This window comes from Peromyscus maniculatus, chromosome 2 (assembly GCF_049852395.1).
Source record: "Peromyscus maniculatus bairdii isolate BWxNUB_F1_BW_parent chromosome 2, HU_Pman_BW_mat_3.1, whole genome shotgun sequence".
Lineage (NCBI taxonomy): Eukaryota > Metazoa > Chordata > Mammalia > Rodentia > Cricetidae > Peromyscus > Peromyscus maniculatus.
Genome location: NC_134853.1, coordinates 100331484 through 100350627, shown reverse-complemented (window position 1 = coordinate 100350627; position 19144 = coordinate 100331484).

The following is a 19144-nucleotide window of genomic DNA, read 5'->3' as shown; positions in this document are numbered from 1 at the left end:
ACAAGGAAGTACAAAGAGATCGTAGGTGTAGGGAGGTTCTTGGGATGTGAATAGCAGGATCCAAGTTATATCCTAGATACAGAATATATATCTATCTCTATCTATATATCTATGTATCTATCATATATATGTGTATATATATATGTATATATATGTATATATATATATATACATATATATATATATATGTATATATATATATATATATATATATCCAGAAGTAGAAGATGTTATAATAAAGATGGGTTGCCAACTAGGGAGTAAGTAAGTAAGTAAGTAAGAACAGAAGGAGAAGGAGGGAAGAGGGACAAATTAAACCAATGTTGTCTGACAAAGCCTTGAGTAATCAAATTACTTTATATTTATCCAAAAGTATATACAATACACACACACACACACACACACACACACACACACACACACAAGTTAAACAACCTGGATAACAATGCTCCCTACAAGAACATAAAAAAGAAAATTGCAAGCCGGGCGGTGGTGGCGCACACCTTTAATCCCAGCACTCGGGAGGCAGAGCCAGGCGGATTTCTGTGAGTTCGAGGCCAGCCTGGGCTACCAAGTGAGTTCCAGGAAAGGTGCAAAGCTACACAGAGAAACCCTGTCTCGAAAAAACAAAAAAAAAAAAAAAAAAAGAAAGAAAGAAAATTGCAAAACAAAAATCAAAAGTAAATTAAAAAAAAAAAAAAACAATACAAGGCAGTAGAAACCTCCTTTTAAATGGTTGATAGTTTAGTACCAGTCATTCCTGAAATAATATAAACTGTTGTTGTTGCCTTTGGTTGTCTCACAGAGTTTGAATGTGGGCTTTTATTGAGATGGCTACATACACTTAGAATCCAGGATTTACGTGATTGAAGCTGAATGTGACACAAAAGGCTTTTCTTGTAGTCTAGCTTTATGGTGATATTTTATTTGTACTGAAATGTGATTTTAATTTTATATTAATAAATAAAGTTGCCCTGGGGTCAGAGCTATTAGAGCCATAGCAAGAGCGTGGTGGTTAGAAGAGCTAGGTAGATTTCTGTGTGTTCAGGGATACAGCCAGTATTGGAGACATATGCCTTTAAGACCTGGAGGGCGGTACTTACAGGCAGTGATGAGGCAGTCATGTGATTGGGTTTACAACCAATGAGAAGGCAGAACAGAAAGAATATTTAAACACGGACAAACAGGAAGTAGCTCTCTCTTGGGGAAGCTAGGAGCACTGCAGGAGGTAAGATTTTATCTCTGAGCTCTGACCTCTCGGCTTTCTCTTTTACATTGGCTCTGTGTTTCTTATTTTAATAAGACGATTGGTTACATCTACATAGCTTCCCTTCTAAAAAATATTATGCAAGCTGCCAAGGAAAGACTGTCCTTTCCAAGCTGCAAGAACTATGAACCATCGCAATTACTAGCATGATAAGATATCTTCAAAAGAGCAAATTGTGTTGCACACGTCAGGGGACACCAACAGCTGCCTAATTGGACTTACGGTCCACTCACCAGTAGGAAAACCAAGTCTGGTCCTAGAAACCTAGCCACATTCCCTGGGCTAGTGAATCCATGCACCTTAGAAGAGAATCAAGACTGTCACTTTGTTAGATCAGCATAATTCCTTACTGTATTCTAAATCATATCCTTTATCCACTGTTAAGTGCAGCTATCAGTGTTATCTATGAAGTATCTATTTACAGCAAATGGAGACCAGCAAGAAACCACAAATGAGATCAATGTAAAAATCAATAGACTGGAATGACAATACCCATGGACATGTTAGTGTGAAGGATAGAAGTTGGTGAGGTCCTTCTGATAGACATAGAACAACAGGCAACTAATGATTGTTTGAAGAAGGAGAATTCACCTCCCTCATGGAGAAGCCCTTTTATTTCTTATTTAATACAGTGTAGCCTTGCATGAAACCATATACTTACCAGCAGAAGAAATAGACTCAGTGTGTTATGTTTATATTCATTCACGTGTCACCATAATACTTAAAGAAAAAGTGGGTATCAACTTGAGAGGAGGAGAGGAACTATGGGAGGAATCCTAGTTCCAATATCTCTGAGATACTGGAGTGAACAGAGGGAACAATGATATATCTCAGCTTCAATTAAAAACATTATAAAACAAAAATAGTTAAGAAATCACTGGTTTCTACATTTTGCTCTGAGAATGAATATCTCATTTATTATTGTTACCCTAACAGAAAGCAGATACAGAACTTCTCCATTTGTTTTGGCAACAATTCCCAAGTTTCTTTTGACTTGCTGCCAGTAATTATACCTTTTACATGGATCTATGGTCCAATTTCTTCTAATTTTTGTACTTATTTTATCTGTGTTTCATTCCATGAATTAATTTATTTACTTTAATTTAGCGTTCTTTTTCCAAACATGTGTTTTCTATTCTCCTTGAAGCAGAATTTTAGTCAGCTAACTTAAAATCAGGAGGGATATGCCTTCAAAACTGACAAACGGTTTCAAGGAAATTCTGTATGGTTTTAGAGATACAAAGCTAATTATCAAAATGCACCCAGGTATTAAACAAAAGAAAGATTTATTATTCAGAAATAAGGTTTGTGACCTCAAGACTCCTCAGTACTTAGACAAAATAGTGATTGTCCATACAGTGTAATAAATGTTAATATAAGGTCCTCAGGAATGTAAAGTGGGACATCAATATGGACAAGATTGTGAGGCAGTACTGGTTTGGTTTCATATAGGCATAAAGAAAGAAAAGTTTACTATAAATTGAGCTTTCAAAGTGTGAGTGAATATTTTAAAAACATATTGAAGGAAAAAACTCTGTCCTAAATCAGTGGATAGCAATCCTCTTCTGAAGCTTAACTATTGTAAAATGAAAATAGTTCTTTTATTCTTTTAACTATAGAATGAAAATTATCAAGTCTCAGCTCCAAACTCCATATGAGATGATTCTATTATTTAGGATGGATTTTACTTTATGCCTAATGACCATACTTTTACAAGCAGAGAAAGTATATGAACACTTGTTGTATAGACCTAAAAATTCAAATTGGTGCTCAAAATGCATGAATTAGCTTTATGTTCTATTAGAATCAGCAGTTTGTCATAATGTGTGTTACAGAGTGTCTGTTTACTTCTACAGAGAGTAATTGATAAACCAGAAATGAAATGTACTTCTGTAAATATCAGCTGATCATTCTAAAACTATTTTTGAGGAAGATTAATTTATCAACCTACAAATAATTAAATTGTTTGATTTTGGGAAATGTTTAAATTGAATTTAGTCAGATAGAATTGCTCATGTGAGCAAACAGTTTGTTTATCACACATTTATCAAACAATGTTTATGAAGGCTAACTCCGATAACTTCTTCATGTGAATATGACTTCTAAATATTATATTATCACATTTGCACAACTAATATTCAAGAATATTCTAGGTTGACAACTTACATAATGATGCAGTTAAAAAGAGATTTAATAATACAATCAAACTGTTAAGTATGGCCATGAAACAATCTGAATATTCAACATAAAATATTTTGTCAAGGAAGTACTCTTTAATCTTGTATCCCACTTTGTTTTCTAAAGATGTTAAAGACTAGAACCAAAATCAAACTATGAAGGAAAGGGTTCATTTGGCTTACACTTCTATGACACAGTCCATTACTGAGAGAAGCTAGGGCAGGAACCTTTGCAGGAACCAAGAGGCAGGAAGTGAAGTGGAATCATGTAAGGAACATTGCTCACTGGCTTGATGTCCATGACTTGCTCAGCCTGCTTTCTTATGAATAATAGGGACCATTTCCTCTGAGGTAGCCCTGGACAAAGTGGGTTGGGCCTTCCTATATCTATCAAAAATTAAGAAAATACACCATAGCGTTATTTACTGGTCAACCTACTGGAAGTGTTCTTCAATTGTTATTCTCTCTCCACAGATATGTCTAAATTTATGCCAAATATAATTATATATCTTGGCTTCAATTCTCTATCATTAGTGTATTAAGAGCTCATCACTGCTTATGCTGCTGCTGTATCAATTCAGAAATTTGAGTTTAATAGAATAAAATTTTTACAAACAAGAGAGTGTAAAGGGTAACATTATTCAACTCTCATATGAATGTTGGTCAAGCAGGAAATAAAAACAAGTATCACAGAAATTAGGAAGATAACATATAATTTAGTTCAGTTGGTGGTAGACATCGAGACTGAACACCAAGGAGAAAATGAGTAGCTACTAGAAGGACCTGATGACAACAACTACCTGGAAACTGTGCTAACCTTTTTTTGAAGAAAAAAATTGTATCTTCCCCACACAGAGACTCAAATGCCAGTAACAATTTTATAGGAGAAAATTGCCTATATTCTCGAAGGTTCAGAAGTAGAAAGTGATCTAGATCATGATAAATACCCGGAAACATCTAGCTGAATTATAGCACAAATTATAACTTTTAGCTAACATCATCTAATTTTAAATCTAAATAGATAGACAATGAGCTAAGAATGTACAGATTTTCTTTCTTCATTTAAATATTTTATCAAATTGTATGATGAGAAAGTTTCATTGATTTTTTTTCTTGGTATTCTTTAACCATCTCTGTGACAGTATTCATGATACATTGTTTTCTTTTTTAGCATCTTTACTTTCTCAGTAAGTCAAACATTTCACAAACTGACTTATCTGACAGAAACCATATCAATGCGAGGTGTACCTTTCGAGAAGTGTTATTACAAATCCCTATTATGCCGGTTATCAGATGATACCAGACATCCTTCCCCACAACCCAGCTGTCATCCCTTTTATTTATTCTATCTCAGCCAAGAAAATGGGCATCACTGATGATTACTATTCGGAAGGTTAAACCTGAGCACTCTGTGCCTTTAGCTGAGAAGTGTTAAGCCTGTGGAGTTTACATTCCATTTTACCACATTTTTTTCAGTCACTAGAAGTAATTTTAATCTGGAAAGAGTGATAGTGTTTCTTAGAATAAACATGAGTATTAAACATGCTTTCAGTTGTTTTAAGAAATTCTGAACAGTAGCTACTTTCTTCATGGGCTCTCTACTTAAAACAATCATTTTCTGTTTTAGCATGTAAACTTATTGAAATGCTGTTTATTTGTCTCAGTTATAATTTTTAAAATTTCATTTAAGACAAAAATTAAAAATTAAAACTGCAGAGCCAGAGGTAGGATATTTAATTCACTCTGATTCACCTTAGAGATGGTGGCCATTTAACCATAACTCAAAATATTAAAAATAGATGAAAAATCAAAATTGATTTTTAAATAAACTTCCCTTTTGTATAAAGCAAACATTGACTTCTTAAATGGTATAGTGGGTTTGATCTTAAAAAATTGACTATTATGTTTATTAAAGTTGGTCTCATATCTTCTGTATAAAATTCTCCTAGTCTGTGGAAAAACTTTTCCAATTTTCTCTTCAGGTTTTAGTTTTCATGTTGACTAAAGGCCCATCCTTGAAACTAATCTATGTTATGACTAGTCATTCCTCATATCATGAAGATTTATTTATCTGAGCGATTGTTTTTTTCTTTTTAAATTAATTATATAAATTACCACACAATGTGATATGCTTTTTTTTCATTTTCATGCATATATATGGTTATTTTTCAAGATTTATTTTATTCTTTAAATATGTATACATATGTATATAAGGGAAGTATCTGCTGTTGTGTGTGGGTTCTCATGCAAGCTAGAAGTGGGCATCAGATCCAATGGAGCTGAATTTACAGGAATTTGTGAGTCTCCTTACATGAGTGCTGGGAACCAAACTCCAGTCCTCTGAAGAGCACTTCACTACCGATTCATTTCTCCAATTCCCATATGAGTCATTACTGATGGCCTCTTGATTCGTCCCTCAATTACTGCTGTATAGATTGCTGAACGACAGATGATACCCAATAATATCTGATTCTCTGTGAACCTTGTCTTGAGTATATGATGATGGGTATGAATATTTTGAAACTAAGTCATGATGCAATCAGTTTTCTCCTTGGGCTATTTAATTTCTCTATCCATGGCCACTTTGTATTTTGTTAAGTATCTAATGTACTGAGTACTTAGTCTCTTCTAAGCACAGTGCTGTATATGAGAATAGTGGAAATCACATGTTACTTGAATGGCACAAAGATTCAAGAAGATAGAGTACCCTGGTCATTGTGTGAAGTACAATAAGCCAGACCCAAGGAGAAAAATAATACATGATCTTCTGCTATGTGAAAATTAACAAAGTTGATCTTATAGATGGTTATATGACAGACATTTTTAAAGGCTGGAAAGCCTGTGCATGTCAAGAAAAGAATTGGGAAAGGTAAGTAAATGGCTACTAAATCAAAGCCAGATAGAAATAATTGGTGGTATTCTACTAAACAGTTGAAAGACAACAAGTATGGTAATATTTTAAACCACAATACCAGAAGAAAATATCTTTATAAATTTCAGTACATATAAATCATAAACATTCTGACATAGGAGTCTCCAGATCCCATGAAATACTCTTGTTTAGGAGGTAATACCTGTAGTCGCAGCATATTGAGGCCAAGGAAAGAACACACTGACACTGACTTATCCCCAGGACCAGGGCTTGAAATCCCAGCAACCCTTGGGTATAAGGCTGCAAATACTCATCAATTCAAGCCACCCTGGAAAGCTCCACCCTCCCATAAAAGTCTACATAAGCTCTTTACCCTGTTCAATTTGCTGCTTCTTCTCACCCTAGAAACAGCAACCCTCCTGGATTTTTCCTTCCCAATAAATCTTGAGTGAGGTTTGCTGTGGGATGTGGCATTTTCACTGGAGCAGAGCCCAGCTGTAACAACTTTCAATTGAACTGAACAGAACAGAACTGTAATTCTTTCACTGTGGAAACTTTCCCTTAGAAAAACAGAGTTGTTTCAATTGCATTGGGGAAACCTTTCCCTGGAACAGAGCTGTAAGTTGCTATGCTTTCAGTGACTTTGAGGTATTCCTTGGCTCTCGAAAGCCAGAATATTTTTCCATCCTACCTCTAATGAGTACACAGATTACCATCATTTTCTCCATCCTTCCTTATTTTAATTATCTGTTTCTTCTCCTCTCTACTTACCAACTTCCTGAGGTTTTGGTTGTTGTTGTTGTTGTTCATTTTCTTTTTCTTCTTAAGTAGACAATATAAATTAACTTTCTGAACTGATACTGGTTCCTTATGCATGAGGTTATGAGATTGAAGGGGAATAAAGTCTTGTTCTATTATTCTAATGAGCCACTGATTCTAAGCAATATAAGACAAGGTCTGAGGACATTGTGGCAATCTATGAAGGTCAAGTAAAAGTTGTAATGGAGACTCTAGGAAGTTAGAGATATCAGGAGTATGGATAACCCACTGAGGTTGCATGCTGAGAGTGGAATAGGCATAAGGGAGGGACTGTTTATGCAGCAGGCAACAAAGCTAGTGGAGACAGGCTGTCTGCACAGCCTTTTACAGTCCAGAGGAATTCACCAGGAGCTAAACTCATAGCTGTATAATTGTATTTTTCTCATTAAGTTTTGGCCTTGCTATGCCCCACCTCCTCTTTTGAAATGGAGATTTTTACTCTGTGGCATTACATTAGGAATATGCATTTGTTTTCTGTATAGTCTCACAGTTAAGAGTATCAGGTGAGGTTTGAATAGTAGATGCTTTAAGCATTACCAAAACTGTTGAAGACTGTGAGGACTTTTGAAGTTGACTTTGCTTTGTGAAATCAAAATGACCCTACAGAAACAAGGGTGGGAGGCTATATGTTCTATTTGGATGTCAAGCTGATAGTGAGTGGACTTGTGATAGTTTATATTGATTGTAAATTTGCCAGATTATAGAGTACAACTGGAGGAAAGTCTCTGAGAGATTTGTATCAATTAAGATGACCTACTGAAATGTAGGTGGCAACATTCCATGTGCTAGGGGCCTCGATGATATAAAAATGAGAAAGTCAGCTGGACACAGACATTCATCTCTCCCTGCTTCCTGGCTATAGATATTCTATGCCCTGATGCCTCTCATTCCTGCTGTCATGATTTTGCAACCATGATAGACTCTACCCTCGTTTTCTGAATCAGAGACAAACACTTTCTTTCTGATATTTCCTTTCTTTGGCATTTTTCACATTAACAGTGAAAAAAAATAAACTAAGTTTGTCTGCCCTAAACTTTTATTTATTTTTTAAAAATATTATTTTTATGTTAGAAAGCTTATTTTATACCTATTTTCAAAATGCCTTCTATTGCTATATTTACATATAAATGTTTCTCAATCCTCATGTTTTATTACAAGAATTTTCAAATTCTTCAGAGCAAAGCACTGCCATATTTCATATATTATTTCTCAATTGGTCTAGTCCAAATCTTCCTCTTTTAGCAATACTCAAAACAAGGTAATTATAGGAACAACCAGTTTTTGAATGAGTTATTTATTTGAAGTGTGGGCTATTTCAAATCAAGACACATTTTCCTCCTCTTTGCTTTCTTATCAATTTGTACATAATTAGACAATCATGGTAGTATACTAAAAAATATTAAGTGAATAAACAGTATATGAGAGACAGCACCTTGGAACAATCCAACTCAACAGCTAACAATTAAAAATGATACCACAAACAACCTACTAAATTTTCCATTGATTCTCCTATTTTTAGTTTATTTTATTAATAGTTTCATTGGTATTTTACAATAAAATATGTACATTATTCATGACCTTCTCATATCTTTCTATTTTATCCATCATTTGTAATTATTAAGCATTGTTAACTCTTGGCCACACATGTATATGTTTATTTTAGTTCAGATCTATTTGATGTTAATGTATGGAAAAAGGAAGGTTAACAATTTATTTTAGTGGAAGTATCAATTCTGACTTGTACTTTATTTCCCATGACAGTTGTGAAATTTTTTATAAGTGCTAGATCTCTGGTGAGAGAGGTAGGCTTAATTAGTGCCACAGGATGTTAACACCAGGCAAAAGACTTCAAGCTGAGCAACAAGGAACCTTTAAAGAAATATGGTACTTGGATCTCATTTACATGTATCCAAAGATAAAGGTCTATTTCAATTGATAATTAGATGTGGTATGATTTACATTGGATGGGTTGTTCTTAGTTTAAGTTTATGACATTTAAAGTTATATCATATCACATAAATAGCTCCATGGGGAGTGTCATGTAGTCATATCTCAATATTCCCATTTTTTTCTGTATTCCAATTGATTATGAGACTTAAAGTTAAAATGTTGGCTTAATTACAAATACTAATAAGTAATTGCACATAATTAACAAACAGCACAGATGTACGTGTTCTCAATCTACTAGCATGTTTTCAATTTCCCTTCTCATATAGGAATGCTATAAGTATGATTCAAATTTTTAAGTGTCTCTGCAGTTTTAAACTTTAAAATGAGTCTTTATATAACTTGAATATTAGGTGAAGTGTATAGCTTCATAATTTGTGTTCTCTTCATAAAATATATGCTTTATCAAGATCACTATTTTTTTTTATTTTTCCCAGTCATTTTTAATTACCATATTGTGTTACATTCATGTTTGTTTATTCATGGCATTAGTTAGGAATTAATTATTTGGTTGTCACCTGTAGAAAAAAAAAACAAGAAGACATGATTGGGTGACTTGATGTTTTAGTAATTGAAGATGATTTGGCCCAACAAGGAGTGTATTTTAATTGATAAATGATCAGACAATCATACCTTAGCATATAGTAGCCACTACACGTGAAAATGCATCCTTGATGTAACCCCAGGTGCTTTCAATAGAAGGTGGGTAATGCCTCAGAAGCTGGGGCACTTAGAACACATCTTTCATTGAAGAAGGGATAAGGTGTTAGATCCTAACATTTACCACAGATTTCTGTTCATAGACAAGTGTCAGAATTGCTTTCTAGATCCCCAATTTCTGTGTATTATTATTTTTGGTGTTGTTTCTTGAAATGTGGGCATGCGGTGGAAGCAGTCCTAAGTGTAACTTTTTATTAACACTGTTGCCTCCCTTCCATTTTAATGCATATATTTATTGACAAATGTAAATGCTTTTGTGCTTCCATACTTGTCTTTTGTTGTGACAGACCTTAAAGTTCCAGTTTCACTGTCGCGTGGATGCTATGCCTTCTGAAAAACAGTCATTCAGAAGTAAACCTAATCACTGTTCCTCTATTAGAGGTGTGTTTACTCTCTGACTGCCTTTGAGACCCTGCTTTCAAATTTCATCTAATGGACTGTCATATGCCAATTTTTATTCATTCTGCTTTGATTTGTTAACATAGAGTACAACCTTTACCACTAAGCTAATTAAATAAATTACATTATGACAATTTCTTAAAATCCCTTTATTTGATTGGTTCATATTTTATTTTTTTTTTGAAAGAAGGCCAAATGTGTATCCAAGACTGCCCTTAAATTTGAAATAATTTTGCCTCAATCTGCTGAGTGCTAGGATTAAGGGCATGTACAATCACACCTAGCTCTTTTAAATGCCTTGACCTATTGATAAACACAAGGTTTCATTAGTAGTGGGCAAGTATTTTACCATGGAACTGCATCAATGACACCTGTAAATGTTTTCCCTTGAATACTTTTCCTTTATTTCCTTTTTTTTTTTTTTTTGTGTGTGTGTGTGTGTAGGTATTACCATTCTAGACTGGAGTTCAAATATAATCTTATTTCTGTTTTAAATTTTCATCTATTTTTTCAGGTAATATTAGTTCATTTGATTTACTTCCATGTTAGTTAAGAATTTTCTGTTCCCCAGTTCCAGTCATCTCTCCCAGTGTCCCCTTTCTCACTGCCCCTCCACTACTGCCTGATCCCTCTTGTTCCCATGCCCACCTGCCACAGTCTACTCCTGAAATCCGCTCTATTTTCCCTTCCCAGGGATATCCATTCCTTGAGTCATCCTTGTTACTTAGCCTCACTGGGTCTGTGGATTGTAGCATGATTTTCCTTTACTTAAAAGATAATGTCCACATATTTGTGAGTACATACCATATTTGTCTTTCTGGGTCAGGGTTACCTCACTCAGGATGATCCATCCATTTGCCTGCAAATTTCATGATGTTATTATTTTTAACAGCTGAGTAATACTTTGCTGTGTAAAGGTACCAAATTTCTTATCCATTTTTCAGTTGAGGGACATCTGGGTTGTTTCATTTTCTGGCTACTATGAAGTAAACTACAGTGAACATGGTTGAGCAAGTGCCCTTGTGGTAAGATGGAGAATTCTTTATGTATATACTCAAGAGTGGCATGAGATAAATAGATTCTTTATTTTCTGAGGAACCACCATATTGATTTTCATAGTGGCTGTACTATTTTGCATGCACATCAGCAAAGAAGAAGTTTTCCTTTTGCTCCACATCTTTGTCAGCATGAGCTGTCACTTTTGTTTTTTATCTTAGCCATTCTAACAGGTATAAAATGAAATCTCAGAGTCATTTTGATTTATATTTCCCTGCTGTTTAAGGATGTTTAACATTCTTTATGTATGTCTCAGCCATTTGAGATTCCTTTGTTGAGATTCTGTTTGGATGTGTACCGATTTTTAATTGGATTACTTGGTTTGTTGATGTCTAGTTTCTTGAATTCTTTATATATTTTGGATATAAGCCCTTTATCACATGTGGGTTGGTGAAGATCTTTTCCCATTAGGTGGACTTTTTTTGTCCTGTTGATGGTATCTTTTGCCTTACAGATGCTTTTCAGTTTCATAAGGTCTTGTTTATTGATTATTTTACTTAGTGTCTTGTTCTATCAGTGTTCTGTTCAGGAAGTTGTTTCCCCTCTCAATGAGTTCAAGGCTATTTCTGACTTTCTCTTCTACTAGGTCCAGTGTCCCTGGTTTTATGTTGAGGATTTTATCCACTTGGAATTGAGTTTTATACAGGGTGATAAATATGAATCGATTTATATTCTTCCGAATAGTGACATTGAGTTAGACCAGTACCATTTGTTGAAGATGTTTTCTTTTTTCCACTGTGTATTTCTGGCTTTTTTTTAAATCAAAAGTCAGATGTCCATAGGTATGTGGATTTATTAAATTCAATTTTATTGATCAATCTGTCTGTTTTTATGCCACTATCATGAGGTTTTTATTATTTTGACTCTTTAGCACAGCTTGAAATCAGGGATGATGACACTTCAGGATGATCTTTCTTATAATTGATTGAATATTTCAATATAGCTAGTAAAGAAGTGTTTTACTTTAAATTATGACCTCAACTTCATCATTATAGATAGTAAAATATATAAATGTATATATATATAAATGTATATATATATATATATGTGTGTGTGTGTGTGTGTGTGTGTATGTGTGTGTGTGTGTGTGTATGTATATGGGTGGTGTGTGTGTTGAAATGTCACCATTCAACCCATAAATACATGCAATTCTCATAGTCCAAGTAAAAACTAATGTTTACTTTTAGTAATGGAAATTTTACATTGCTTTTATTTAAGATTTATTTTGTTTTCTATTACATGTGTGCATTCATTTGTAGATATGTGAATCAGAATACAGGTGACTGTGAGGGCCAGAAGAAGATGGCAGATTCACTTAGAGCTGACATTTCAAGCTCCCTGACACGAGTACTTCAGACTAAAGGTGTATCCTCTGCAAGAACATTGTGCAGTGTTAACCAATGATCCATTTCTCCAGCCCTGAAAATTAAATTTTTAGCAGATACCTCCAGTGCCTGTTTTGTCTCACTCTGGTCTTTCATTTGGCAAAGAATCGCATTTTCATTTTTGGCAAATGTAGAACAGTTTTGGATTGTGTACTGGACACCATGATGTTGTAGCACAGAGGCTCTGGCACATCAGATGCTGCTGAGAAGCAGCCTTTCATGTTATCACAGACGCTTTTGTTGCATTCGAGCTGCACTTAGCCTACTGGGATTCAGATGAGTTTTTTTTCAGAGTGTTTTGAAAATTAGAAATCTACCAATGAAAAGGCTATGGACTGATAATAGAAGCAAGCTTATACAGAGTTCTGTAAGGCTGCCAGCTGTCAAGCCCCTTAGACTCTGAAAGGCAGATGAGATGCTCCCTGCACATATATTTGATTTTTGCTTTGGCTAATCAAATCAAAAGTGTCTCCAAACTCACTTATATTATTAAAAATAAAATAATTCCGATATTACTACCTGTTCACATATGTTTCTGAAGACCTACTCCATTCACATTCTTCAAACCTGTACCCTAATACTCTTCTTATAACACATTACTTTTTAATTTATTTTGCTTTTTTTTTGGTTTTTTTGAGACAGGGTTTCTCTGTGTATCTTCCTTTCCTGGAACTCACTTCATAGCCAATGCAGGCCTTGAACTCACAGAGATCCTCCTGCCTCTGCCTCCCAAGTGCTGGATTAAAGGTGTGTGCCACCACCCGGCTATTTTGCTTTTATTTTCAATATATTTACATCATTTTCCCATATGGCTCCTACTTCTAACCCCTTCTAAATGCCCTCTTTCAAATTCTTAGTCTCAATTTAGTTAGTTGTCACATACTTTTATGTGACATTCATCTATATATAAAGACACATACACACACACAAACATTCATATTTGTTACAACTATAATGAGGTGATTGAGGTAGTAACTTGAAGTAAATCATGTCTATACATATACAAAAATTAATCAATTAAACAATGAACAATACAATCAGTTGAATCCATTTGCTGTTGCTAATTGGTATATGTTTGATACTTTCTTGGTTAATGAATGAATAGTCATATCTCTATGTCCAAATCCCAAGAGAATAGCATATGCTGATGTGCTGTCTCAGAGGACTTAGAAATCTTTTGATTTGAAGGAGCAATCAGGATGAACTGGACAGAGTTAGCAGTGAACCACATCCAGACTCATAGGAGTTGTAAGTCCTGACTGCCTGTAAAGTTCTCAAAAATGTCACTGAAGAGCAGATTTGTCTCCTCTGATGAGCTCATGATTGTGAGACGTGATTCTGCTCAGTTTTTTACTTATATCATTTAATTCCTCATCTTATAAAATGTTCTGTAGTCTAGGATTCAGCATCCTTGTTTCTCTCTATGTGGGATACTTTTATTAATGGAAACTCATGTGTTTTCTCATTATAAGAATATCTATCAGGGCTGGAGAGATGTCTCAGATGGTAAGAGCACAGGCTGCTCTTTGAGAAGTTCTGAGTTCAATTCCCAACAACCACATGGTGGCTCACAACCATCTAGAATGAGATCTTGTGCCCTCTTCTGGTGTGCAGGCATACATGCAGGCATATCATTGTATACATAAGTAAATAAATCTCTAAAAAATTAGAAAAAGAATATCTATCTTCTTTTTCATTTTATGTACACAGAAAATATATACATAAATATTAGGAAGTGTCCTGGATGTACCTTGGATAACACCCTTTACTTATATATTTTAGCTTTTTTTTTTTTTTTTTTTTTTTTTTTTTTTGTTTTTTCGAGACAGGGTTCCTCTGTGTAGCTTTGCGCCTTTCCTGGAACTCGCTTTGGAGACCAGGCTGGCCTCGAACTCACAGAGATCTGCCTGTCTCTGCCTCCCGAGTGCTGGGATTAAAGGCGTGCGCCACCACTGCCTGGCTAATTTTGGCATTTTTTTTTTCAAGAAAATTTTAGCACTATCCTTTAGGCAGGAAGAAGTGTACTTCACACTCTGTGTTGCTACTAAAAGATACTTCACTAATCAGAGCCAGCACGAGACCTGTCAGCTGCTGCACTGTGATAATCTATAGACACTGGAACAGTATATGTTTTTAAATTTTAATAACATTTTGTTAGAAGTTTTAACACATATAAATAGTTCATGAATGACTTTCATTATTGAATTTTTGTTTCACACCTAATTTTACTTGTCTACTAAAGTGATTTTTTCCAGTTATTATTTTAACCAATAAGTAATGAAATAGATACTCTGTAATTATGTGCTTGATACACTTCAATGTATAATGGGCATGTCAACTGCAAGCTTTCTTTAAATGGCTTATGCAAAAAGAATTCATTTCCCATCTTTCCCTGTAAGTGACAAATATAAGCATAGCTACGTCACTGCATTCACATTCATTGCCTTTTGTAAGCAATGATGAATGATACCTCACTAAGCCATCTCTATAGCATCCCAATATGTTTGGCTGCTTAGAGAATTGTGTCAATTTTATAGCTCATTCTCTTGTGAACCAGAAGATTCATCCACTTTGGTCTATTTTTCTTAAACTAAATATGTGATTCACCCATGTTTCTCAATAGCATTTTATTTTCTTATAATTATCATTGTACTTCTTTGGTTCTTCTCCTATCTTAAGACCCATCTCAAACCTGTGCTTGTTTATGAGGTTTTTAAGGGCTTCCCCAGCTGACACAAATATGTTGTTTCTTAAAATTTATTTTTAAACTTCTATGTTGTTTTTTTGCCCTTGATTTAACTTAAGAAACAATTCTATGTCCATTTGTATATTTGGAAATGTGTGTACTGTCTCAGGGTTCTGTGCAGAGCAATACACATGCCTGATTTAATATACAGTTCTGTACTTGTTGATTTCTGTGTTTATGGGACTATGGAGTTATCATTTGAATGGTATGCCTATCTTCTTTTATCACTTTTCCAAAAATCAGTGCATAAGATAACATGATTTTCACCTAGAAGATAAAATGAACCATCACAGACACATTATCACATGTGTAGGCACACACAGACACAACACAAACACACACATGTGCATGCACTTATACATGCACCTTCACCAATAGAAGTCATAAACATATAAGCATGGAATGTCCTTTCATTGGGTAATTTTGTTGAATTAGTCATGGAAATGTTCTAAAAATGTTCTCTGTTTCTGCTCCTGTCACAAGTAAATCAGTGTTCTTGTCTTAACAGGTATGTACCATGAGTGAGTACCTAAGTATTTCTGAGCTCTCTGCTCCCACATGACCATCTCAGAATATTTCATTGTGAGTGGTTTGTGTGAGTAGTCGTGTTTCATTGAGGCCATTAGTTCAAATTCCTCATATATTATGTGAGTTTCCATTCATGACATTTTTGCCATTTTATTTTACATAATATATTCAAGTAAAACACATTGCTAATGTCTCCAAAATTACACTTGAGACAAGCATTGTAACATTTCTGTCTATTCAAAATGATCTAATATTAATTCTCAGTAGGGTGTTTAATAATGCTTTTCACACTGCCATGTCAATTTTTCTATACATAACTCTATCAAAATGTCATTTAAAAAGGAGTCCTGCAAAAGGGGCAAAAACAATTGATAACCTAACTCTGCTTATAAAATAATGTACAACTATTTTTCATAAATATATTTGACATGTGGTGTCCACTAATCAGTTCTCCTAGGCAACTTCAATATGTAGATCTCTAAATGTAAAGCATAATTCAAAGTTCTTAACAATTTCAAAAATCAGAGAATTTAGCAATCAATATGTAAGATTGTAAAAGTTAATTTTTTAGCTTACTTTTGGGATGTTATGTTGATGAGGCTTTATGCATATAGCTTCTGACTTTACTAGTAGACAAAGTATTATAGCAAACTCCCTGATCCTCTGACTCTGACATTTATTCTTTGGCCTTTTTCTAAAAGTTTCCAGAGCATTAGATATGGGAGTGTTGTGTGGATGTGTCTATTGGGACTGGGCTCCACAACTGCATTTGATAGGTTGTAGTTGGGTTTCTTGTAGTTGTATCCATCTGATTTAAAGAGAAGTTTCTTTGATGAGTAGTGAAGACCATACTTGTCTTGGGATTTTAAGGCAAATGTTTATAGATTGCTGTTATATATTAGCTCTGGAAACATAAACACAACTAACATTACATTACTGAGCAGGTTATATTTAGGATATATATGTATATACATATACAAATACACTTGAAATAGCAGTAAGTGAAAGAGAACATGATATCGAAGGAAATCAGGGAGATGTATATGGAAATGTTATGAGAGATGAAGGAAGAAATGTCATTAAAATTTCAAAAAAATCAAAGTAATTTTTCTGCTCTAAAGATTACAAAGGTTTGGTGAAGTAAACAAATGTGGGTAATTCAGGTGAGTCAATTTCAAATAGTTCCTATGTTCTTATTTTTGATCTGTGCTAGTTCATAATTAGAGAAGCTCTTACACATGAAAACCTCTGCACTTACATGTATATGCATGGGATAAAACAGGATATTAGTGATATGAACACATAAATGCAGAGAACACAGTGACATTTGAGTTTTCAGCCATATCCTGGAATTTTCTTGCATTAGAACAGTTTCTGATAGAGCATTTACAGTGATCTGTGTGATGAAATACACATTTGTTTTCTGTGAATCTCCAGAGAAGAAAATGTAAACAATGTTTACTATTGTGTGAATAAGCTTCTATAATTAAAAAATCATTATGTAAGATATCTATATAGTGAAGAAGCCATGTTAAAAGAATAAACAGAACAAAATTAAAAGCCACATTATTAGAATTTTTACAGGTTTATAATGTCTATACAGGAAATTAGACAAACATTCTATTGAGCACAAGCAACATTGACCTTGGGTCTCAACCAAAATGAATATTGAATAAAACAGATTGCTGATCATCTCAAAATGACATGTGGGAAAATGCTGAATGTCACTTGTTGCTTTAAAAATAACACCTAAAAAGAACAACTATGCCAGTAACTGTGACTCTGTCAGCACTATCTAAAGTATGGGATGTGCACTTTGGCATCACTTATTATGGCAAGAGCCTCTTTATTGTCATCTGAATTTTCACATGAAGAATCTTGTAATAAAAAAAGCTATTATTATTTGAGGAAACAATGTGCTTTGTTACAAACTAAAATCATAAGAATTTATCTCTAAAGTAATAATCTTAAATTATTAATGCAAATAAATAAAATACCACATGGTATTCACTTTAGGCATTAATTTATTTGTAAAAAATGATAGATTATTTAGAAAACATTTGAGGACAAAATACAATAGAAAATTAATGATAGTTTATCTACAATTAAAGTTTTAAACACAACTTTATTATTTACAAAAATGTTCACATTGATTGCATATTTTGAATGTATTATTAATATGGTGATAAAATGTTAAGCACTGCATTCTCAACTTTAAACAAAATTTTAAAATTCAGTCTATAAATTCATTAAATATTTAGTGGCTTTTCTAAATGTATAAATATACTAGGAATAAATATAAGTTTTTGTCTATAAGGAAAAATCTAATTACTTAATTACTGAAGAATTACTGAAATGTAATTAAATTAAGAAAATAAGACCTGTGTGATGAGTGTTTTGTTAATAATTACTAGTAGATCTCCATTTAGAGTTAAAAAATAAAACATTATTTCTAAAGGTTTAAGATACTTCTGGGAATGGAAAAGGGCTTGAACTCATCTTTAATTCATTTTGAACATTTTATAGACACAAACACAAGTTCAGGAACAAGACATATATGTTTTCTAGTGTATATTTCACATATAAATTATCTACAAAAATCTGGCTGTTGGGACTGGATATCAGTGGTTAAGAGCACTTGCTGCTCTTGCAGAAGACCTGAGTTCAGTTCCCAGCACCCACATAGTAGTTCATGACCATCAGTAATTCCAGTTCACAGCAATTCAATACCCTCTTCTGATGTTCACAGATACCAAACATGCATGTGGTGTACAAACATATATGCAGGCAAAATACTCCTAAACATAAAAATAAATCTAAAAGTCTGGCTATTAAATTAAACAATTTTTCAGCTACATAAATTGAGGTGTTGCCTTTATTTTCAAATATGAGATTGCTTAAGAATAGGATGATTTTAAAGTATTTGCAACATTACCATTTTTTCTATTCAATGTATTTCACGTATAGATAATGTATGCATCTTAAGAAGAATGTATATAGGTGAGCAGGGAAGTTTGGGTCTGTCCATAGTGATGTCTCATTTATATTCTTGTGAAAAGCTATTTTAAAGTGCAATAATTATCTAACCTCTAATGTTGTCTTAGAAAATTTTGTTGATTTGAAGTACAGAATCATTCTAAGTTGTCATTATCTCACATTGTTTTGATTACTTCTTATTTTTCTTTCCTCATTTCAATTGTAATTCCATATGGTCTCTCAGTATATACA